At 36.7% G+C, this 25,732-nt stretch overlaps 1 protein-coding gene and 1 long non-coding RNA gene across 5 annotated transcripts in view; both read left to right on the top strand.

Moving 5' to 3' along the window:
* SGCG (sarcoglycan gamma) overlaps positions 1 to 25,732 on the top strand; it is a 136,481-nt gene that overhangs the window by 53,183 nt on the left and 57,566 nt on the right. The window lies entirely within an intron of this gene.
* LOC130543235 (uncharacterized) lies at positions 23,140 to 25,674 on the top strand. The gene is made up of 2 exons (XR_008958410.1): positions 23,140 to 23,658; positions 25,486 to 25,674. It is a non-coding gene; the product is annotated as an uncharacterized LOC130543235 (long non-coding RNA).

The raw sequence follows: 25,732 nt of genomic DNA, 5'->3' as shown, positions 1-25,732 counted from the left end.
TATATTAGTTTCAGGTATACTATATAGTGATTCAACAATTCTATACATTTTTCAGTGCCCATCACAAGTGTACTTTTAACCCCCTTCACCTATTTCACCCACCCTCCCATCTCCCTCCCTTTTGGCAACCATCTGTTTATTTTCTATAGTTAAGAGTCTGTTTTTTGGTTAGTCTCTTCATTTGTTTCTTAAATTGAACATATGAGTGATATCATATGGTATTTGTCATTCTCTGACTTATTTCACTTAGCATTATATCCTCTAGATCCATCATGTTGTTGCAAATGGCAAGATTTCATTTTTTATGTCTGAATAATATTCCATTGTATATAGGATGTTTCTTTTTCTCTACATCCTCACCAAACCCTGTTGTTTCTCAACACCATGTCACCATCTCAAGACTAGGTCATTGGAGCAGCATCTGGCAGTGGAAAAGGGAAGTAGAACCCACATTCCAAGGACAGGGGAGGAGTTGGGGAGCCTTCAAGTGCTTGAGTCCAGCTCATGGGTCAATCAGTGGTCATGTCTTTTCAAAGACCTTCTCCAACATCCTATAAAGTGCTTTGTAGATAAATTTTGTTTGTTTTCCTTTAATTTGATAACAGACAACATTGCTCCTTTTAAGGGGTCAAAAACCCTGAGCACATTTATCCTTAACAAGGATTTAAAATTAATTCATTTTGGAAACCAGCCATTAGAAATCTTCCATCAAGGACTTCCCCATTAAGAAATTTTCATTTAGTGAAAAAATAAAGCCCTAGAAGACTGCCTCTGTTCATCTTTCCTTAGATCAATGTTTCCCCATTAAGGAGTCAGGGACCATTCATAGGAAGATAGGAAAATAGTATTAGATGGCATCTCACTGACATTTATCTCAGCCCTGGGATTGTATAATCATTTGAAGAGGATTTTAAAAACTCAGGAAAGAATGCTGGTAGGCAAATGACTATAGGCTGTCTTTGAATGCACACTGGCCATTTAAGGGCATTAAAATATAACCTTTTTGGTGATATTTTCTAACACCTCCATTAGTTATTTCATTTTATAAACTCAAAATCTGAGGAAAATTTATGGGTACTCACTATGTATGAAAACTTGAATATACTGTTATCTCAATGACCTTTATTTTCTTCATCTCTAAAATGCTTGATTTATATCCGATGATACCCTCATCCTTCCTGATGTAAAATTTGATGCCAATATGCTTTACTCATGGATTTTCAATAAATACTATTGTCTTATTTTGGAAGATCAAGACTCATGATCTTGCTTTCCTTGTTTTGGATATGTACTGAATGTAGTATATGGCATACTAGCTGCATGGTCATCTAGACCGCATTATGAAAACTTAATGAAGACAATCATTATAATGCCTTTATATGATTCAGTATCTTTACAATTTTTTTTAACTACCTGGTTTATGTTTGTGGTAGGCAGAATTCTAAGAAGGCTCCCATGACCTCCAGCCCCAGTGTTATGTTCTGTGTAATCCCCTCCCCTTGAGTGTGGGCAGGACCTGTGAGCTGCTTCTAAGATCTGTGATTTGGATAGAATATGGCAAAAGTGGTGGGATTAAGTTACATTATGTAGCAAAGGTAAAGGGACTTTGCAGATGTGATTAATGTTCCAACTCAGTGATATTGAGGTAATGAAGAGAGAGATTATCCTGCGTAGGCCTGCCCTACTCAGATGAATGACCTTAAAAGAGAGACCAAGGCCTTTTATAAGGGAGAGATTCTCCTGCTGGCCTTGAAGGCATGAGGTGCCATGTTGAGAGAGTCTGTGAGGGGCCATGTGGCAAGGAACTGAAGGCAGACACTAGGTGCTAAAAGTGGTCCCTGGCAGAAAGCCGGCAAGAAAATGGAGCCCTCACTCCCCATCTTGCAAGGCACTGAATTCTACCAACAACTACACGAGCTTGGAAGAGAACCCCAAGTCCAGAAAGGAACCCAGCCTAACTGCAGCCATGCGAGACCCTGAGCAGTGCCCAGAATCCTGGCCTGTGGAAATTGCGAGAAGAAATGTACATTGTTTTAAGCTGTTATCTTTGTGATAGTTTGTTACATAGCAATAGAAAATGAACACAGTGCTATCCATTATGCAAAGAGTGTTTAATTTCTCTTTTACTAGATACTGTCAAACAGAGAAAACAAAGAGAAAAATTCTAAAAGTGCCTAAATGAACTTACCTGATGATCTATATTCATAACCATTTATTATTAGATAAATATTTAATTTTTTAATCTTTATGTTGCTGGACATTGATATATTTTAAGTAACTAAGGAAACAGCAATAAAATAATATTTTAGCCAAATCTAATAATGTATGTTTTAACCACTTACTACCTGAGAAATTATTTAGCAAGTAAGTTTCTTTTTGAAAATATTTTTATTATGTATGCTTATTTTTTCACTTTAATAGCAAAAATGTTCTTGCCTGCATTATTATGATAGGTTGATAATTTCATCATAATTGAAGAAATCATTGAATATATGTATTGATATTTATTATCATGAAAAAAGTTTATATTTAAGAGGCTAAGTCTTTTTTAGCTTAAAAACTCCTAACTGATGTACGTAGATTGCACAATCCCTTTATGTCCATTAACTGAGTTCATCCTCCGAATTACCCTATGAACTTGAATTTTTCAGACTATAGGATTATATATTTTATTTTGGTGATATCCGTGATAGGCTTATCTTAACAAATACCAGGATCCATGAAAATCAAGAACACCTAAGCCAGGTCTTCAGAGCTTTCCCATACCCATTCTGAGGGTGGTACCATGAAGACAGTACAGATTTGGTGTTCCCACACAGTGTCCAAAAAAAGCCCTCTTGGGGTCTTAGGAGACCCAGCAGATAACACTTTTTCCCCACCCAAGTTTGGAACCAGTGAAAGGAAGAAAAAAGAGGTAGGTAGAGCTCAAAATAACATCTGTATTACTGATAAAAGCTAAGTGGAGGGTACAGTTTGGCTCTGCCTGAACATCTCATGCCTCAGATTAGAGAGGTCACCCGGCAAGTCACAGGTGGCATGGGGACACTTTAGACACCTCTGCAGGGGCAGGGACCTGATCATCGTGCTTCCCAATGTGCTTTACTGTACCAACCGGACCAGAAATCTGGGGGCAGGTACATCCCCAGGGAAGGAGGCTCCAGGCCAGTGGTCTGCTGCATTTCCAAACTCGCCAGCCATGCCCGGCACTCCTCCTGCTCTGGGGTGCCTAGAAGGGCCAAAGTGCTTCTGTTGGAAGGTTGCTCCTGCATACCCTGTCTAAGTGATCTAATGTTGATTTTTCAGACTGCCAGAGAGGGGAAATCAGTCAGGATGTCAGTTAGAAGTTGGGGAACCAGAAATGTGGAGGAGAGGGTAGCCCGTCCCCCCACCTTGGGGACCAGTGATCCCTGATCCTGGTTATACCATCATGCCTCTTCCAGCTGCTTTAAAAGCTCTGTCTGTAGCAATCTGAGGAGATGCCTCCAATGTATTCATCCACTCTTATTATGGAAAAGTCAGTAAGTGCATTCCCTTCCTAGAGCACTGAAACCTACATTAGCTCTTAAAATTCTGTAAATAGTTCTCTTTTGACTCAGTGTTGTTGCATATGCTCTTCCCTCTGCCTAGAATAGTTGCACACGTGTATCAGTAGAGTCTCAGCTCAACTGACGCTTTCTTGCAGGGGTGTTCCTCAACTACTCCTATCCACACGCTAAGACCAGCTCCTTCTATTATTCCCTTTTCTAGGACTCTGGTTTATTTTCCCCATCATAGCACACATCAAAATTTGGAGATATATATACATTTTTGTGATGGTTTAACATCTGCTCACCCATTAGGATCATGTCAGCTGAGCTCAGTATACCCAACATCTAGCATAAAATCAACCCTCTGTAAATGTTTCTTTTTTTTAAGATTTTATTTATTTATTTGACAGAGAGAGAGACAGCCAGCAAGAGAGGGAACACAAACAGGGGGAGTGGGAGAGGAAGAAGCAGGCTCCCAGCAGGGCAGGGATCCCGATGTGGGGCTCGATCCCAGGACCCTGGGGTCACGCCCTGAGCCGAAGACAGACACTTAACAACTGAACCACCCAGGGGCCCCTCTGTAAATGTTTCTTGAATAAATTATTGATTGAATGACTGAATGAGAGCATTTCCCCTATCCCCTTTAATTAAATTGTTGTTATATGTTCTTAACAAGTGAATAGAGAAGGAGTCAAGGCAACCCAGAAAAAGCAAAGATGATTAAGGAAGAGCAGATTAATCCAGTCCCTAAAGCACAGATTAGAGTGGAAGCTAGTAGAGGGGAAGTACAACATGGGAGTAAGAAGAGTGGCTCTCATGCTCTCGTGCGTACGACAGTGATCTGGGAAGGTTATTAGAACCAGATATTGGGAAGCTACTTCGCAAAAGATGCTGGTTAATGGGGTCTGGAGCGGGGCTCAGGGGTCTTCCAGAGACCCGAGTCTGGGCTACAGACCAGGTTCAGGAATGCATTGTCTTAGGGTCATCCAGAGTATAAATTACTTTCAGGGAATACAGTGTTACTTACATATGGTCATTTATCCAGATTTCACATTGTTTCCTATATTACATATTCCTAATGGTTTATGCTGAGATTCTGAGATGCATTGTAATGTAGAGACATTCTACTCCTTAACTGATGAAATGAAAATAGAAGGAACAATGTGTCTGAAAGAGCTAATACAGAACAAGATGTTGAAACATTGCCTAAAGAGCAGTTAACCTCATTACCCATATCTCATTGCTGGTCTTACTAGCAAATATGTTGAATAGCATTACATTTCTAAAATGAAATTAATTCAAAAAGAAAAGATGACATGTAAACTACTGAAATTGAAATCATTTCTGTTTGCCTCAATCCCTGCTCATTTATTGAAGAGATCAAATTTAGCCAAAACAAATCACTTGTGCTAGAATACTTTCTGCTAGAATGTTTCAATATTCGACAGATGTGAGCAGGGGTTTTACTTAAAAATACCTTACTGCAGTAGAAAATGAAAAAAGACTTTCCAGCATGTGTTTAGCAACCATTACAATGGTATATTTTAAGATGACTCTGTTCTTAGATCAAAGTATGTTCAGCAGCAGACTTTGCCTCTCGGAATCCCTGAGAGGCAGGCTAGGCAGGTGCCCCCAACGGCCAAAGTCTGTGGAGGATCCTGATCTCAGACTCGCCTTTTGTTTGCTCAGCTCCCTCTGGGCTCCCTCTGGCTGCTTCCTCAGACAAGGCAGGGTGTTGTCAACTGCAAGGACCCCTAACAAAATCGGTCCTGAGCCAAAGGAACGCAGTCTCTGCCCACAGGAGAATAGCACATAAGAGTGAAAGCAATGAAATTTTATCTGACGCATAGATTGCAGAAGAGACGTTCACTTCTTCGCTGTACCTGTCTACCACACTTGACACCTGCACTTAGTGATGTTTTGCCATTTGTCTTCTGCTTGCCTTTACAGAGACCCGTGCTTGTGGCCCAGGAGCAGGCCGGCAGCCCCATGCGCTCCATCCCTGCCTTTGCCCAAGCCTGGCCTGCGTGGCCATCACATCGTCAGTGATCTGATACTGATTGCTTATGCTGCCTCCCTCTCTTTGCCATCCATTTTTCACACTAATGGAAATTAGGATTAGAAGAAAAACATGACACGGTGGCATTTTAAAGCAGCACCTTGACATTTTCTCAAATTATTTCTATCTTTCTAAAAAGAATTATATTACATCAGTGCTTGCCAGTCTAAACACCAAATTGAAATGTTTGATTTATGTCTTAGTCATAATAGAGTGGGATTGATCCAGAGGTCACAAACAGTAAGAACACGTACTAACTTAATGGCATTTTCTTTCTAAGAAGACAAGATATTATTAAGCCTGAGTTGAGAGGAGGAAGATAAACCTCGAGCTATTCCAAGTACATGGGAATTTCATTATCCTTGGTATCAGTAACACAAATCCTGTTATCACTGGTGTCCAGAGATACAAATAACACCATAGTTTTAATTTTCATCTCAAGGATATTCCTTCAATTTTCCTTTTTATTGTAATTTTTCTGTAAGTGATTTAAGCATATTTTAACAATTGGGAAATACAGAAAGCAAAAGCACAGTCTCACAAGCCAGAGGCTCTTGTCGTGCGTAGTGGTAGACATCAGCTTAACCTAGATACGCGATTCAAACTCCTGTCATGGGGGTATTATAACAAAGTAAATGTGCTCTAAATGTAAATGTGGTCGCTTGTTTCCCTTTTCCACCAATAATATAGAACTGATAATGTCTTTGGGTAACAATTTGTTTTTTCTCACAAATGCTAATGAAGATAGTATCTTGTGATTTATAAACCAACCTCATTTATTTGTTAAAATGTTACTTCTTTAAAAAAACAACAACCAAAAAAACCCCGACTTTTAGAGGGACTGTAAGATAGTGGAAAGAACATTAGGTTAGGAGCCAGACTGAGTAAGCATCTTGGTTTTAGTTAGGATTAGGTTCAATCTACAGTTTTCTAGTGATGTACACACACACACAATTACTGTTTGCAATTATTTATGTTACTTAGATGCTCAGTTTAAACTTGGCACAAAATTTTGAACTCCTTTGGCCAAAGTGTTCTTTATTCTGTGTTGAGCGTAAAATGAAAGTACTTGTCATCCCATGAAACTGCTCACTGTAAAAACACCAGGGAAAGTCAAACTGAGACAAAAATCATCACTCCCTTGGCCAAATATGGGTCTCTGCATGGATGATGTAGTTGATGTTAGCATAATGAGCACGGAATTAAAACCATAACTAAAAAACAGCTAAAGCTCTTTGGTCACTAGTCACCATTGCTATATAGCCATAGGCTTGAACTGTATGCAAAGGTCAAATGTGGAAGACCAATTTCAGATATTCTATCTGCACAATGTATGAAATAACAGAATTTCAAAAATGACCTTACTAAAAAAAAAAAAGAGAGAGAGAGACCCACAGAAGTGGACTATTCATCTTAAGACTTAATATTAGACTCTTCAAGGTCTTTCTCCATAGTAATTTTTCTATGACAAAGCTCATCATTTCCATTTCATTAAATAATCTAAAACTCTTAAAAAGGGAATTTAAGTCCTACCTTTCTATCTTGGCCCAGATCAAATCCCACACTCTCTGAGAGACATTCTCCAATTTCTCTGACACACTTTAATCAGGCCTTAGTTTGAACTTTCAAAGCTATCTGTACTATTAGTGTATCTTTTTATGTCAGAAAAATTTCTTGAGGGGCCAGTAGAGCTTCATATTTTTTTTTTGAATCCACAGCCATATCACAGTGTCTTGCACATAATTTAGGTACCGAGTAAATACTTTATGTCTCTAAAAAATGAGAAGAAATGAAAGAGAACTTTCACATATGTGTATGAAATTAAGAATGACCAAAGAGGAATGGCAAAAATTCTGTACTAGGTTGATTACACAAATTCCTGTAGGATTTGCAGATGGGTGGATGGATCCAAGATTACTAATAAAAAGTTTGCTAATCCAGTATTTTGTTCGTAGAATCTGATACTGAATGCACCATGACATTCCCTCACAAATTCTCAATTTCTTTGCAAATGCACTTGAATAAATTTTGTGTCCTTAAAGTTGTTTCCCCCAATTTTCTGAGGTGTAAATGTGGTTTGTAGAACATTGACTTTTCTTTGTATGCAAATGTCCAAGTGAGTGGCAGCAAAAGCATCTGATCTCTAGCATAGCTCTCAGCTGTTAGTTGCCTAAAACAGTATGGACTAATCGATTTAATGTAGGCTCCTCATGCCGGTCAACCTGATGCTCTTACTTTAATCCCCAAATACATACTGCTTTAATCACCTAGTCTGAGTCTCACCACACTATCAGTGATATATGGAGGAGCGCATTCAAATAATTTTGAAATTTGGATTTAATGTCTGGGTAGTAGAAGGCAGTGGTGATTATAATAGTGATGCTAACTTTGTGTAGTGCTTTCGAATGTGTAAAGTACTTCCAAATGCATAAAGCATTACAAACGTGTGCATGTATGACATCTCTTTATAATGCCATCTTTTCCAAGTAGCAAGTTAATGGACTACCATTCAGATTATTTATGATATGAGGAGAGGTTTTAACTTGATTCCTCTCCCCAAACACCCAGTTTTATGAACACCATTTATAGAATAATCTGGGTTTTTTTGTTTTGAAAACTTTTATTAAATTTAATGTTTATGAATTATGTATGCATTTCTGAAAAAAAAAGACTTGAGAAAGAAACAACATATTACCCCAATATTACTATCCAGATGTAACTCTGTATCACTTTTGCTGCGTATCCTTCTAATTGTATAATCCTGTGTTTCCCATTAATTACTATTCTTCCTTTATCTTATAACAGCTCTTATGAGTTGAGTCTACTTAAGAGCTATATGCTTCACCCACCTGTTTGTTACTTCTTTTGACAGCTTTTTAGAACCCAATTTTAATCATGCTAAATTTATTATTGTTTTCATACATATAAGAGGACAAGTCATTCCTCCTTCCTTTTAACATTCCAGGTGTTCTGAGAATTATGGCCTGATTACTGTTTTTGTCTTTGCTGTGTATTATGAATGATTTCAAATAACAAAACTCTTCATGAAGTTGCATGTCATCTTTCTAAAGTACCATGCTAATCTTTTCTCATTTTTTTCAGTTGTATTACTTGTGCTGCTAAACGAACATACCATCTCATAATTCTTGAGTCTTTTATGCTCCTTCATTCTCTTCCTGTCTCTCAAACTGCTTTCGCTTATGGTGGCTTATCTCCTATTTCCTTCCCTGGGTCCTTTTATTAGCTCTACTTTACAAGGTAGAAAAGAAGCCAGTCTATATATTTTCTTCTAGTACTTTGTCTCCTGCTACCACATAATAGGCACTACTCTATAAATATAGGTGTACCTTAGCAGAATTGTCAGAAATTTTAAAATTTTCTGAGATTACAGAATGAGAAAATAAGAATTAGAATTTGCATCTATTTCATTTGATTTGAAATCAGCCCTTTTTTCACTTGACCACACCACATGGGATATCATATATGATGGTTGTAAAAAGACATAGTTGACCAGCATTCTTCCCTAACAGGATAAAGAATATTTACTACTAACCAGCAGCCAAAAGCATACTTACTACTGAAAACTTAGAGGCATTCCCATCGAAGACAAAAACAAGAAAATTATGTCTGATAGCACTACTGTATTCTATTTTTTTTTCTGAAAGTTTGACAAATGCGATAAGACCATTTGTTAAATAAGGGATAGAAATAGCTAAACAGCAGATGATTTGAGGGAAAAGAATTACTTGCAAATAATTATTGTGTTATAAAATCCAGAAGAATTAAATGAAAAACTACCAAAACAAATACAAAAGTTTACAATATGTTAGGTAATAAGATGAGGTACAAAATGTTGTGTTTAGCACACACCTATACTCTAGTGCAAACTACTTAGAAAATGTATTAGAAGAAGAATCACATTTCATACTGCAATAATATGCAAATTCCCAAGGACTCTCAATTTGCTGAAATATACTGTCCTGGCAGTCCTGAAAGGAATCCTGAGTAAAAGGATATACAGTTGGATGAAAAGACTTCATATTAGCTTCATTAATAACAAAGAATAACAAGGGAAAGCTTACTCTAGCAAATATCAAAACATTCTATAAAACTAGAATAATCTAAACCATGTGGCTCATAAGACACCAAATAGACCCATGGACCATAAAGAGATGTTATAAACAGAATGTAGATTGGTAAATTCTGTACAATTATAATTTGTTATAATTTGTTCACTTTTCTAAAAAGTTATAAATTAAAATGTTTTTAAAAAACAAGTTACATAATTTGCAATGTTTTAATTTATACTTTAAACATTAAAACGTTACAAATTATGTAACTTATTTGTAAAATTAATAATATAAATATATTATTAAACTGTTAAATTAAAAATTTTGAACTTGGTCAATGAAAAAGTAGTAAACTCAAATATGTTCTATCAACTTCAAAGTCATTCTCGGGCAGTAACCAATATTTTGTCATACACTGGGATCACTTCGCTGCTTAAATGAAGATTGAACGTGTCATACTTATTTGTGTTTATTTCCTCTCGTGAAAGATATTGCACTGATTCTGTTGTACAAATATGGCAGTACATTTGAAAAATGTAAGTTAATGGGGACGTGGGGGCATTACTTTGTGAGTCTATGGAAAACTCAGGAAACTTATTCTGCTTTTAGGTATTGCAATGATACAGTGGGAAAATTATGAGCCAAAAGAATGTGGACATTGTAGAATTGCCAGAGTATCTGTGTATTGTATACTTTCATTTATGAAAGGTTTTTATTAGGTCGTACTTTGGATCATTCCTAAGATTGCTTTTACTGCCTAAATGGAATTATCTATCTCCATCAGAAGACAAATTTTCTATCACAGAAGTTATTTTCAGTGGATTTTTGCTTATTTATAACTGTAATTATATTAAGGGGATTTTTCTTCTAGGACAGAATATATTTTTAATTTTGGAAATCAATAGAAGATATAATTCAGGTGAAATTAAATTTATTCTACAGCAAGATGCTGGGAAATATGAATTTCATTAAATGAAGTATAACTAGGACTAGTTTCTATACATATTTCTAGAGGCTCACAGTCTTACTCTTGACAAGTCAGAGAATCAACTTGACCAAACTTTATCCTTTCTTCTGCTGAACCAAAACAAAAATTTATTATCTAATCCTCTCCATGATTTAGAAGGAACAAAGATCAAAAGTCATAAGATACAGAAAATTGAGAAGTGAGTCTCTTTGTGGGTATTTGAAAATAGATGAGATCATCACTGATTATTCTGGGACTATTCCCAGAATCCATCTTTACACAAATATACATACATACATACATACTTATTTGTTTGTTTATTTATTTATTTATTTATTTATTTATTTATTTATTTATTTATTTTAGAGAGGGAGAGAAAGAGCACATGAGTGGGCAGAGGGGCAGAGGGAGAGAATCTCAAGCAGACTCCCTGCTGAGAGGGGATTCCCAACTTGGGGCTAGATCTCATGACCCTTGAAATCATGACCTTAGCCAAAACCAAGAGTTGGATGCGTAATTGACTGAGTCACCCAGATGCCCCAAATATACTTACTTTAACTTCTCATTAAATTCTAGGAACCCCCTGTCTGCAATATGAAAAATCAGTATCACTGTAAAATTGAGAGAAAATTTTATAAAAATCCTATCACTTGAAGAATAAATTTATGTCATTGATCTATCACTATGTTTTAGGATATAGTCAGATAAAAATACTATAAATATTCATTCATGAAATAATTCTTCCTGTTTCTAAGTAAAAAAATTCTTATGAACTAGAACAACTTAATTTGATGCCTAAGTTTTTACTAGCATCTTAGCAAGAAAGAAAAGTTGTGTAAAAAACTATCAGAAGTGACTGTAAAAAAAAAAAAAGCCTGAGGTAACCAAAGACTAGTTATAAGAATAATTAATGATAAAGAAACTTGGGTTTGATTTTATGTTACCTCTCAAGTGGTGGCATGAAGTTATGGAAGCACAACAAAGCTAAAAGCTTTTTTAAAAACTATTTATTTATTAGATAGAGTACAAGTTGGGGGGTGGAGGGAGAGGAAGAGAGAAAGCAGACTCCATGCTGAGCATGGAGCCCAACTCTGGGCTCAATATCATGACATTGAGATCATGACCTGAGCTTAACTGACTGCACCACCCAGGAACCCCTAGGTTAAAAGCTTTTTAAAATCATTGCAACATCCCCCAAAATGCAAAATTTCTTACTATGCACCACTTATCATCCTTTACTGTGAGTACTGAAATAATACCAATTATTAGCCTATTAATTTTTTAAACATATACTGAGCAGCTACCATAAGCAACATGCCGTGTATCATGGATCTTGCGGTTGCAGAGGCCATTCAATCATTGAACACATTGTTGGTTTCTACTGCATGTAAGGTACAGTGCCAGCTGCCAAATACAGATTGAATTTGCAAAACTCTCAGTGCAGTAGAGTCTAGATACATGTAACAATGTGATAAGGTTTCTATGAAAGACTTGGTCAAACTTTTGTAGAAATCCAGAAGAAGGACTTACAATGGCCTGAGGAGGTCAGAAAAGGCTTCAACAGCACTTAGATGATTTGGGGATGCAATATGAGGATGAAGAAAGGTTGCTGAGTAAGAAGTTTATTGTCACTAAAACATAAGGTTCAGATAGGAAGGGTGGAAGATAAAGCTGTAAAAGTAGCCAAGGATCAAGTATAAGAGCCTTGTGTACCAGTAGCTCATTTGTATTTTACTGTGTACACCAGTTGAAAACCATCACAGGTTTTTAAAGAGGAAAGTAAACTGTTAGATTATTATTATTATTTGGGGGGAGGGGGCAGAGGGAGAGGGAGAGAGAGAATTGTAAGCAGGTTCCACACTCAGTGCAGATCCCAATGCAGGACTCAATCTCACAGCCCTGAAATGTTAGATTAGTATTTAAAGAAATTATTTTGGGAACACTACAGAGGGGTACTGAAGTGGAAGAAGATGAGTATGAGGGCTTAACATATATTAAGTATACACATGATGCCAAGGATGAAACTCCAAGAAACACCAACATTTAACTAGAAAGCATAGGAGGACATTATTGAGAAATAAGTGCCAAAGTGATGGTCAAAACTCTAAGATAATAAAATAAACAGAATTGTCCTGAGCCTCAAGGGTACGTAGAGTGTTAAGAATTATGGGTTGGTCAACAGTCTCAAATGCTACAGAATTTTCCAGTAGAATGAGAATTGAGAATGGGCATTGGATTTATTAATAACAAAGTTATTGGGGACTAGAGAGCAATTTCAGGAGAATGATAATGGTGCAGAGACTAAGTGGGAGTTGAGGCAGTGGGAATTGAGTGTGGACTCTAATAGAACGGGAGTCATACATTATGTGTATATTCAGCATTAATAGAAACTACCAATTTTTTCAAAGTGTTTGTACCAACTTATACCAGCAAGATATGAGAGTTCCAGCTGCTCCGTGTCCACGTGCTCCTCACTAACACTCAATATTTTCTATAATTTTTTTCAGGCTTATTGAGGTAGAATTGACAAAAATTGAAATATATTTGAAATGTACAGTGTGATGATATGATGTACACATACATCAGGAAGGGACTCCCCCAAGTGAGTTAATATATCCATCACCTCCCATATTTACCTTTTGTGTGTGAGAGAGAATAAGTTCTACTCTATTAACAAATTTAAATTACAGAATACAGTGTTAACAACTATAGTCACTATGTTAACAGTAGATCCTGAGACTCTGTTCAGGTCTTTTAACCAAAAGCTTGTACCTTTTTACCAGCCTTTTTCTACTTCCCCCCAACACCCCAGCCCCTGGCAACCACTTTTCTATGATCTGTTTCTATGAATTTGATTTTCCCCCTCTTTAGATTTCACATAAAGGCAAACTATGTGATATTTGCCTTTCTCTGTATGACCTATTTCACCTAGCATAATACCCTCCGAAGCCATTCATGTTGTTACAAATGACAAGATTTCCTTCTTTTTTAAGGCTAAATAATATTCCATTGTCTTAATATACCACATGAGAACAATGTATAATCTGCTGCTTTCAGATCGAATGTTTATCTGTTCTAATGTACAATTAGGGTAACTTCTCTCTTATTGATTTTCTGTCTGAATGATGCATCCATTGTTGAAAGTAGAATATTGAAATTCCCTGCCATTATTATATTGCTATCTATTTCTCCCTTCAGATTTATAGGTATTGCAATGTTGGGTGCATATTTACTAATGTGATATCCTCTTGATGAATTGACCCCTTTAGCATTATATAATGACCTTCTTCATCTCTTGTTACAGTCCTTGACTTACAGTCTGCTTTTTCTGATATAACAATAGCTACCCTTGATTCCTTTTGGTTTCCATTTTCATGGAATATCTTTCTCCATCCTCCAATTTCAGTCTATATGTATCCTTAAAGCTGAAGTGAATCTCTTATAGGCAGCATATAGTTGACTCTTGTTTTATTGTGTGATCCATTAAGCCACTCTGTGTCTTTTGATTGTAAAATTTAGTCCATTTACATTTAAGGTAATTATTGGTAGGTATGGATTTAGGATTGTCATTTTGTTGTTTTCTGGTTGTTTTGTAATTCCTTTGGTTCCCTTACTCCTTTCTTGTTTTCTTCTTTTGTGATTTAATGATTTTCCATAGTGTTCTGCTTAGATTCCTTTATCCTTTGTGAATCTATTATAGGTTTTGGCATTTGTTACCATAAGGCTTACAAAAGCATAGTTATAGCAGTGCCTGGTTGTCTCAGTCTGTTAAGTGTCTGACTCTTGATTTCCGCTCAGGTCATGATCTCAAGGTCATGAGATCAAGCCCTGTGTCAGGCTCCATGATGAGTGTGGAGCTTGCTTAAGATTTTCTCTTCCACACCCTGCTCATGCTCAGTCTCTCTGTCTCTCTAAAAAACAAACAAACAAACAAAAAAACATATAGTTATAATAGTCTATTACTTTTTTAAAATAAAGTTAAGAGTTTTATTGGAGCTCAAGTTAGGCCAACTGCCTCTGATACACAGTCTTCAGAAAGAAGTGGGTGCCCTAGGGAAGGAATATTTGGTACAGAGTTATATGTATTTTTTACGTAAAGAGTTACAAATATCAACATGATGAAGGACAGTCCAGAAAGTTACAGATTTTATCTTTTCTTAAATTTTAATTCCAATATAGTTAATAGGCAATGTTATATTAGTTTCAGGTGTAGAGTATGATGATTCAACAATTCTATACATCACCCAGTGCACATCATGAAACTGCACTCCTCAACCCCCATCATCTATTTCACCCATCCCAGCACCCATTTTCACCTGGTAACCATCATCTATAGTTAAGAGACTGCTGCTTGGTCTCTCTCTCTCTCTCTCTCTCTCTCTTTCTCTTTCTTTCTTTTTTTCCTTTGCTCATTTGTTTTGTTTCTTAAATTCCACATATGAGTGAAACCATATGGTATTTGTCTTTCTCTGACTCACTTATTTCACTTAACATTATACTCTCTAGATCTATCCATGTTATTGTAAATGGCAAGATTTCATTCATTTTTGTGGCTGAATAACATTCCATTGTATATACACACCACATCTTTATCCACTCATCTATCAATAGACACTTGGGCTGCTTCCATAATTTGGCTATTGCAATTAATGCTGCTATAAACATAGGGGTGCATGAATCCCTTTGAATTAGTGTTTTTGTATTTTGTGGGTAAATACCCAGCAGTACAATTACTAGATTGTAGGGTAGTTCTCTTTTTAATGTTTTGTTTCCATACCATTTTGCATGATGGCTGCTCCAGTTTGCATTCCTACCAGCAGTGTAAGTGGGTTCCTTTTTCTCCACATCCTCACCAGCCCTTCTTGTTTCTTGTGTTTTTTATTTTAACCATTCTGACAAGTACGAGGTGTTATCTCATGGTAGTTTTGCTTTGCATTTCCCTGATATTTATGAGTGACATTGAGCGTCTTTTCATGTGTCTGTTGGCCACCTGGGTGTCTTCTTTGGAGAAATGTCTAGTCTTCTTTTCTGCCCATTTTTTGATTGGATTATTTGTTTTTTGGGTGTTGAGTTGTATCAGTTCTTTATATATTTTGGATACTAGCTATTTATTGGATATGTCATTTGCAAATATCTTCTCCCATTCAGTAGGTTGTCTTTTAGTTTTGTTGATTGTTTCCTTCACTGTGCAGAGCTTTTTATTTGATATGATCCCACTAGTTTATTTTTTATTTTATTTCCTTTGTCTCAGGAGATATATCTAGAAAAATGTTGCCATGGCCAATGTCGAAGACATTACTGCCTGTGCTCTCTTCTAGAATTTTTGTGGTTTCAGGTCTCACATTTAGGTCTTTAACACATTTTTAATTGATTTTCGTGTGTGGTGTAAGACAGTTTCATTCTTTTGCATGTGATTGTCCAGCTTTCCCAACACCATTTGTTGAAGACTTTTTCCCATTGGGTATTCTTTCCTGATTTTTCAAAGACTAATTGATCATATAATTGTGGGTTATTTCTTGAGTTTTCTATTCTGTTTTATTGATCTATGTGTCTATTTTTGTGCCAGTACCATACTGTTTTGATTACTACAGCTCTGTTATATAACTTGAAGTCTGGAATGGTGATGCCTCCAGCTTTGCTTTCCTATTTCAAGATTGTTTTGGCTATTTGGGGTCTTTTATGGTTCCATATACATTTTAGGACATTTTGTTCTAGCTCTGTAAAAAATACTATTGGTATTTTGACAAGAATTGCATTAAATGTGTAAATTGCTTTGGGTAATATGGACATTGTAACAATATTGTTCTTCCAATCCATGAGCATGGAATGTGTTTCTATTTCTTTGCGTCAACTTCAGTTTCTTTTTTTGTGTGTGTTCATCAATTTATTTTTTTTTATTTAAATTCAATTAACATATAGTGTATTGTTTGTTTCAGGGTACAGGTCTATGATTCATTAGTCTTATATAATACCCAATGCTCATTACAGCACATACCCTCCCCAGTGTCCATCCCCACATCCCTCATCCCTTCCAACAACCCTCAGTTTGTTTCCTAGATTAAGAATCTCGTGGTTTATCTCCCTCTCTGGTTTTGTCTTGTTTCATTTTTTTTCTCTGTTCCCCTATGATCCTCTGCCTTTTTTCTTAAATTCCACACATCAGTGAGATCATATAATTGTCTTTCTCTGATTGACTTCTTTCACTTCGCATAATACCCTCTAGTTCCATCCACATTGTTGTAAATGGCAAGATTTCATTTTTGATTGCTGCATAATATTCCTATATATATATATATATATATACACACACACACACACACATATATACCACATCATCTTCAACCATTCATCTGTCAATGGACATCTAGGCTCTTTCCATACTTTGGCTATTGTGGACATTGCTGCTATAAACATTTAGGTGCCCCTTAGAATCACTACATTTGTATCTTTGTTTCTTTCATCAATGATCTATAGTTTTCAGAGTACAGGTTTATCACCTCTTTGATTAGATTTGTTCCTAAGTACCCTATTATTTTTATGTAATTTTAAATGGGATTGTTTTCTTAATTTCTCTTTCTGGGACTTCATTTTTAGTGTATAGAAATGCAACAGATTTCTGCACATTGATTTTGTATCTTGTAACTTTACTGAATTTATTTATCGGTTCTAGTAGTTTTCTGGTGGAGTCTTTTGGGTTTTCTATATATAGTATCATGTCATTTGCAAATAGTGACCATTTTACTTCTTCCTTACCAGTTTGAAAGCTTTTAATTGTCTGATTGCTGTGGCTAGGACTTCCAGAACTATGTTGAGTAAAAGTGGTGAGAGTGGACATCCTTGTCTTTTTCCTGACCTTAGGGGGAAATCTCTCTTTTTGCCCCATTGAGCGGGAAGTTCATTGTGGGTTTTAAATATATGGACTTTATTATGCTGAGGTATTTTCCCTCTAGACCTACTTTGTTGAGGACTATTACTATGAATGGCTGTTGTACTGTGTCAGATACTTTTTCTGCATCTATTCAAATGATCATATGGTTCTTATCCTTTCTCTTATTGATGTGATGTATCACATTTATTGATTTATGAATATATCAGGGTAATGCTGGCCTTGTAGAATGAATTTGGAAGATTTCCTTCCTCTTCTATTTTTTTTTTTGAATAATTTGAGAAGAATAAATATTAACTCGTCTTTAAATGTTTGGTAGAATTTGTCTGTGACGCTGTGTGGTCCTGGACTTTTGTTTGTTGTGAGTTTTTCATCACTGATTCAGTCTCCTGGCTGGCAATCAGTCTGTTCAAGTTTTCTATTTCTTCATGCTTCAGTTTTGTTAGTTTATATGTTTCTAGGAATTTATCCATTTGTTCTAGGTTATCTAATTTGTTGGCATATAATTTTTTATAATATTCTCTTATTATAATTGTATCTCTGTGATGTTGGTTATTATTTTTCCTCTTTCATTTATGATTTTATTTATTTAAGTCCTTTCTCTTTTTTTTATGTTTCTGACTAGAGGTTTATCAATTTTGTTGATCTTTTCAAAGAACCAGCTCCTGGTTTCATTGATCTGTTCTATTGGTTTTTAGTTACTATATCATTTGCTTCTGTTCCATTCTTTATTATATCCTTCCTTCTACTGATTTTGGGTTTTGTTTCCCTCTTAGAACTGCTTTTGTTGAATCCCAAAGGTTTTGGACGGTTTGTTTTCATTTTTGATTTCTTCGTTGCTTTCCAGTTTGACCCATTCATTTTTTTAGTAGCATGTAATTTAACCTCCATTTATTTGTGGTCTTTCTAGATTTTTTCTTATGGTTGATTTTAGTTTCATAGCATTGTGGTTAGAAAAGATGCATAGTATGACTTTGATCTTTTTTCATTTTGTCAAGCTTCTTTTTTGCCTTGTATGTGATCTATTCTAGAGAATGTTCTTTGTGTACTTGAAAAAAATGTGTATTCTGTTTTAGGATAGAATTTTCTGAATATGCCTATAAAATCCATCTGGTTCAAAATGCCATTCAAAGCCACTATTCCTTGCTGGTTTTTTTGTTTGGATGATCTATCTATCAATGCAAGCAGGGTGTTAAACTCCCCTACTATGGTTCTATCACTATTGATTAGTTCCTTTATGTTTGTTATTAACTGTTTTATGTATTTGGGTGCTCCCATATCAGGTGCATAAATATTTACAATTGTTATTTCTTCTTGCTGGGTTGTCCCCTTTATTATTACGTAGTGTTACAGTCTTTGTTTTAAAGTCTGTTTTGTCCAATATAAGTATTGTTATTCTGGCTTTCTTTTGACATCTCTTTTCATGATAAATGTCTCTACATCCCCTCACTTTCAATGTGCAAGTGTCTTTAGGTCTGAAACAAGTTTCTTGTAGGCAATATATAGATGGGTCTTGTTTTTTAATCCACTCTTTCACCCTATCTCTTTTCATTGAAGTGTTTAGTCCACTTCCATTTAAAGTAATTATTGACAAATATATTTTCAGATATGTATTATTGCTATTTTTTACTTGTTTTGTGGTTGTTTTTGTAGTTTTTTTTTCTGATACTTTCTTCTCTTTCCAGGTTTGCTGGTTTTCTTTAGTGATGTACTTGGATTCCTTTCCCTTTATTCTTTGCATACCTATTAGTGGTTTTTGATTTGTGGTTACCATTAGCTGTGTATATAACATCTTCTGCATATTGCAGTCTATAACAAGTTGATGGTTGCTTAAGTTCAAACCTGTTCTTTATTCTTCTCCCCACCCCAACATGTTTTAGGTACATAGTGTCATATTTTACATTCTTTTATTTGGTGAATTCCTTGACTGATTTTTTACAGAAATACTTATTTTTACTGCTTTTGTGTTTCCTACTTTTCAAAATCTCTCTTATGATCTTTCTTTTCCTACTTTAAGAGTCCCCTCTAATATTTTTGTTAGGGCTGTTTTAGTGGTCACGAACTCCTCTAGTTTTTATTTGTCTGGGGGATCTCTTTCTCTCTCCTTCTATTCTGAATGAATACCCTTGCTGGATAGAGTATTCTTGGCTGTAGAAATTTTCCCTTTCAGCACTTTGAATATATCATGCCACTGCCTTTTGTCTTGCAAAGTTTCTGCTGACAAACCCAGTGATAGCCTTAAAGGGTTTCCCTTGTACGGAACTGTCTCCTTTTCTCTTGTTGATTTTAATTTTTTTATCATTACTTGTTGCCATTTTTATTACTATCTTGGTATGGACCTCTTTTGGTTGATTTTGTTGAGGGATCTCTGTGCCTCCTAGATTTAGATATCCATTTCCTTCCCCAGATTAAGGAAGTTTTCAGCTATTAATCCTTCAAATAAGTGTTCTGCCCCCTTTTAACTCTCTTTTCCTTCTGGGATCCCTATAATGCAAATGGTATTGCTCTTCATGGAGTCACTGAGTTCCCTAAGTCTACTCTCATTTTGCATAATTCTTTTTTTTCTCTCATTTGTTCAGCTTGATTACTTTCCATTACTCTGTCTTCTAGTTCATTAATTCATTCCTCTGCTTCTTCCAGCCTGCCAATCATTCTATCATGTATATTCCTAATTTCATTTATTGTGTTCTTCATTGCTGATTGATTCTTTTTTATCTCTGTATTAAGGGTCTCAAGAATGTCCTCCACTCTTTTCTCAAGTCCAGTGACTATCATTATGATCATTATTTTAAATTCTTTGTCAGGCATGTTACTTATATCCATTTCACTCATGCTGTGGTTTTGTCCTATCTTTCATTTGCAACATATTCTTCTGTCTCATTTTGCCTGACTCTCTATGTCTGTTTCTCTGTGTTAGGAAAGTCAGCTACACCTCTTGCTCTTGAACCTAGTGGGAAGAACATTCACTTTTAACTAGGTGGCACTGTTCTTCTTCCCCTGGGGAGACTGGCCGGCAGGGGCTGCTCAACAAAGCATGCCTGGGCAGGGGTACAGTTTTAACAAGGTTCATGCATCCACTGCAGAGGTCAGGAGGTGCAGTGTTGGCAAGGTTTGTGTGAGTCTTCTGGGGGAAGGGATCCACAGACCAAGACTGAGGCAAGTCCGGTTTCTAGGAGTCAGGGTGCAGTATAAGCAAGTTAGGTACTAAGTGCCCACATCATGCCTGGTCCTACAAGTGGTTGTGTGTTTATGAGAGGCAAAGGAGGGAAATAGTGCCTGTCAGCCCCTTTGTTCTGGAGAAGTCCCTCAGCAAAGTCTGAAGTTAGTAACTTAATCTCTCTCCCATTAACCCCAGGCACCTTTCAAACTGCTACCTCCAAGCTGTGTATATCCATGGGCTCTTTGCTCTGCTGTCTCTTTAAAGACAGGGGCTCAGCTTCGTATCATCCTCTGGGCTCTCTCAGAGCCACCAGCTGATTTTTAAAGTTCCAGGCTTTAAGTCCCACTGATTGTAAGCACTCACAAAATTCAGGCCCTCTGATTTTCAAAGCCAAATGCTATGGGGATTGCTCGCTCCATTGTAGGCTCCCTGGTGTGCTAGTCTGTTTCTTGCCCATCTCCACACCTGTGGCTCCCTTCCTCTAGTGATCAGACCCATGATGTTTAAGTTCTTACTGAGTGCTCACCCTATCTGCCTTCTTTGATGTGGCCTCTTCTCTACATTTTAGTTGGGGAATTTTTTTGGCCAGTGTTTGGGTCCTTTTCTGAGTTGTTTGCTCTGATTTGAATGTTACCTAGTTGTATTTGTAGGATGAGGTGATTTTAGGGTCCTCTCATTCTGCCGTCTTCCCCAGAAGCCCTATCTATAAGTCTTGTTTCAAACTAATCACAACTTCAATGCATACAAAAGCTCTACATTTTACAGTCCTCCCCCAATATTTTATCTTTTTGATGACACAATTTACATCTTTTTACATTGTGTGTTCATTAACAAATTATTCTAGTTGTAGTTATTTTTACTTCTTTTGTCTTTTAACCTTCATTCTAGAGTTATGTGATTTACTCACCACCATTATATTGGACTATTTTAAATGTACCATATATTTACTTTAGCAGTGAGTTTTATACTTTCATATATTTTCCTGTTACTAATTAGCCCCTTTTTGTTTCAGGTTGAAGAACTCCCTTTAGTACTTCTAAAAAGTCCAGTCTAGGGCTGATGGACTCCTTCAGCTTTTGTTTGTCAATAAATTCTTTATCCCTCCTTCAATTCTGAAGAACAACTTCACCAAGAAGGGTATTCTTGGTTGGAAGTTTTTCTCTTTCAGCACTTTAAATATATTATCCCACTCCCTTCTGGCCTACAAAGTACCTGATGAAAAATCTGTTTATAGTTTTATGAGAGTACCCTTGTATGCAATAGGTTGCTTTTCTCCTACTTTTAAGATTCTCTCCTTGTCTTTAACTTTTGACAGTTTAATTACAGTGTCTCTCTATGTGGGTCTCTTTGGATTCATCTTATTTGATAATTTTTGAGCTTCTTGGATCTGAATGTCTGTTTCTTTCCTCAGGTTAGGAAAGTTTTCGGCCATTAGTTCTTTGAATAAGCTTTCTGCCCCTTTCTGTCTCTCTTCTCCTTCTGGGATGCCTATAAGGTATACATTGGCCCACTTGATGATGTGCCATAATTCCCTGAAGCTATCTTCACTCTTTTTAACTTTTTTGCTCCTCTGATTAAATTAATCCCACTGTTCTGTCTTTGAGCTTGCTGATCTTTTCTTCAGCTTGATCTAGTCTGTTGTTGAAGCTCCTCTACTGAATTTTTTTAGTTCAGCTATTATACTCTTCTGTCTGTGACTTCTGTTTGGTACTTTTTAATATATATATATTATCTCTGTGTTGAAATGCATTGCTTTCCTGACTTCAGTGAGCATCTTTATAATTTACTTTGAACTTTCTATCAAGTAAATTACTTGGGGCGCCTGGGTAGCACAGCGGTTAAGCATCTGCCTTCGGCTCAGGGCGTGATCCTGGTGTTATGGGATCGAGCCCCACATCAGGCTCCTCTGCTATGAGCCTGCTTCTTCCTCTCCCACTCCCCCTGCTTGTGTTCCCTCTCTCACTGGCTGTCTCTATCTCTGTCAAATAAATAAATAAAATCTTTAAAAAAAAAAGTAAATTACTTAACTGTATTTCATTAGAATCTGTTTCTGGAGATTTATGTTGTTCTTTTGTTTGGAACATAATTCTATTTTTCTTCATTTTCTTCAAGTTTCTGTGTTGAATTTCTGCATATTAGATAAAACAGCCATCTCTCCCAGTCTTGACAGAATGGTCTTGTGTAGGAAACGAACCTTGTCAACCAACACAGCTGGAGCTTTTAGCTGTCTCTCAAACTTTTGTTATTGTCCAAATAACCATCAGTGTTCTTATTAGCTCTTGGTAGTTGAGGATATGCCAAAACCTATCAATATCCTAAAGGGGAAAACTTTATTTTTTTAAGATTTTATTTATTTTATTTGACAGGAAGAAAGCACAAGGAGGAGGAGCTGCAGGCAGAGGGAGAGGGAGAAGCGGGCTCCATGATGAGCAAGGAGCCCCATGTGAGTCTTCATCCCAGGACCCTGGGATCATGACCTGAGCCAAAGGCCGATGCTTAACCAACTGAGCTATCCAGGCACCCCATAAAGACTTTAGCACCTAAATACATGTTGATTAAAAGCTAGACCCTCAGGTAGCAGCAGGGAAAGTATGTAGTTAAACCCTTTCCAGGGAGAAACTGGGAAATGGGCATTCTGGTCTGCTCCCTCTGTGCGGGTCTAGGTGGTTAGCCATGGGAGGGCACTCCTGAGCCCCTTAAAACCTGCTTCTTTGTTTGTATGGTCCTCCAAGATTTTTGAATGCAAGCCCTTTTGGCTATCAGAGCCAGGCAATCTGGGGGCTCATCCTGGGATAGAAATCATAGAATCTGGGGAGCCAAATGTGTATATAAGTTCCTTCTGAGATGATACTAATATCTTGCTTTTATTATTTTGGAAGACTTGAGGAAGAAGGTAGGAGAGGTGTCCACTGGCTTCGCTGCTGAACTCTGGGGAAAATCATGGCCAGACCCTAGATGTGTGCTAAATTAGAAGCCTGGCTCTCAGGCAGTAAGTTTTATTTTTTTTATTTAAATTCAATTAGCCAACATATAGTATATCATTAGTTTTTGATGTAGTGTTCAATGATTCATTAGTTGCATATAACACCCAGTGCTCATCACATCACCAGCCCTCCTTAATACCCATCACCCAGTTATCCCAACCTCTCATCCACAACCCTCAGTTTGTTTCCCAGAGTCAAGAGTCTTCCATGGTTTGTCTCCCTCTCTGATTTCTTCCCATTCAGTTTTCCTTCCCTTCCCCTATGATCCTCTGTGCTATTTCTTATATGCCACCTATAAGTGAAACCATATGATAGTTGTCTTTCTTTAATTGACTTATTTCACTTAGTGTAATACCCTCTGGTTCCATCCAAGTCAATGTAAATGGTAGGTATTCATCCTTTCTGATGGCTGAGTAATATTCTATTGTATATATGAACCACATCTTCTTTATCATCTGTTGAAGGACATCTCAGCTCCTTCCACAGTTTGGCTATTGTGGACATTGCTGCTATGAACACTGGGATGCAGATACCCCGTCTTTTCATTACATCTGTATTTTTGGGGTAGAAGACATGAACAGACACATCTCCAAAGAAGATTTGCAAATGGCCAACAGACACATGAAAAAAGGCAGTAGCTTTTAAAGCATGCAGATGACTCTCTTCCAGGGAGAGACTGGGAAATGGGCATTTTTGCCCATTTAGTCCTGCTGCAGTGAGCTCTGGGGGATGGTCATGTTGAATGTTCATGCACCTATTAAGAACTGCTTCTTTGTTTGCTATAGTCTTGTGAGGCTCAGGGATGAAGTCCCACTGGTTTTCAGAGATAAGTATTTTAGGGGGCCCATCCCTCACATGGGGGTCTTAAAATTTGGGGTGCTAGATGTGGGGTCCAGACCCTTTGGTCCTCAGAAAGAAGACTGATTATGGCTGATAAATCAGGTTGGAACTGGAAAAAATAATTTTATATTATTACTTTTGATCACTACCAATGACTTTAAGTTGTCTCATGCATTCAGTTTAAAAAGAATAAAATTTTAAAGACTAGTTCAATAATAAAAATGTATATTTGGTCTTTAGCATTTTTAATAAATTGTCTTATTATTAAAAGTCAAGTTTCAGATGTTCAGAAAAACGTAGACATTTTCATTCTTAGTCTTTAGAGTGTTGGCATAAGTTTATTGTTTCACATCACATTTTCTGCTACTTAAAGCTGGGAAGGGGATTTTATTCAACAGATATTTGGACCTAATTTGTATGTAAGTTAGGACTATGTGTGATGGAGACTAGGACCTAACTTTCTTAAAGTTTTAGTGACTTCAGTTTTCTGTGTGTGACTGCAATAGAACCTAGAATATAATAGATCCTGCTGTTTCTTTCTTTTTTAATCTTTCTTTTTTTATAATAATTTTATTATGTTATGTTAGTCACCATACAGTACATCCTTAGTTTTTGATGTAAAGTTCCATGATTCATTACATGCGTATAACACCCAGTGCACCATGCAATATATGCCCTTCTTAATACCCATCACCGGCCTATCCCAATCTCCCCATGCCCCTCCCCTCTGAAGCCCTCAATTTGTTTCCTAGAGTCCATAGTCTCTCACGGTTCATTCCCCCTTCTGTTTACCCCCCCCTTCCATTCTTCCCTTCTCTCCTTCCGATCTTCCATTTCTTATGCTCCATAAATGAGTGAAACAATATGACAATTGTCTTTCTCTGCTTGACTTATTTCACTTAGCATAATCTCCTCCAGTCTAGTCCATGTTGCTGCAAATGTTGTGAAATCGTTCTTTCTGATGGCTGAGTAATATTCCATTGTTTATATAGACCACATCTTCTTAATCCAGTCATCTGTTGAAGAGCATCTCGGCTCCTTCCACAATTTAGCTATTGTGGACAATGCTGCTATGAACACTGGGGTGCATATGGACCTTCTCTTCACTACATCTGTATCTTCGGGGTAAATACCTGCTGTTTCTGAGTCAGTCTACATAAATTAAAATTTATTGAACCAGGTAATTTTTCTAATGTATTTGATTTTGTTATCATCTCATAAACACAAAAATTCCAATAT

Source organism: Ursus arctos, unplaced genomic scaffold, assembly GCF_023065955.2.
Source record: "Ursus arctos isolate Adak ecotype North America unplaced genomic scaffold, UrsArc2.0 scaffold_10, whole genome shotgun sequence".
Classification (NCBI taxonomy): Eukaryota; Metazoa; Chordata; class Mammalia; order Carnivora; family Ursidae; genus Ursus; species Ursus arctos.
This window is presented reverse-complemented; position numbering and strand designations above follow the sequence as displayed.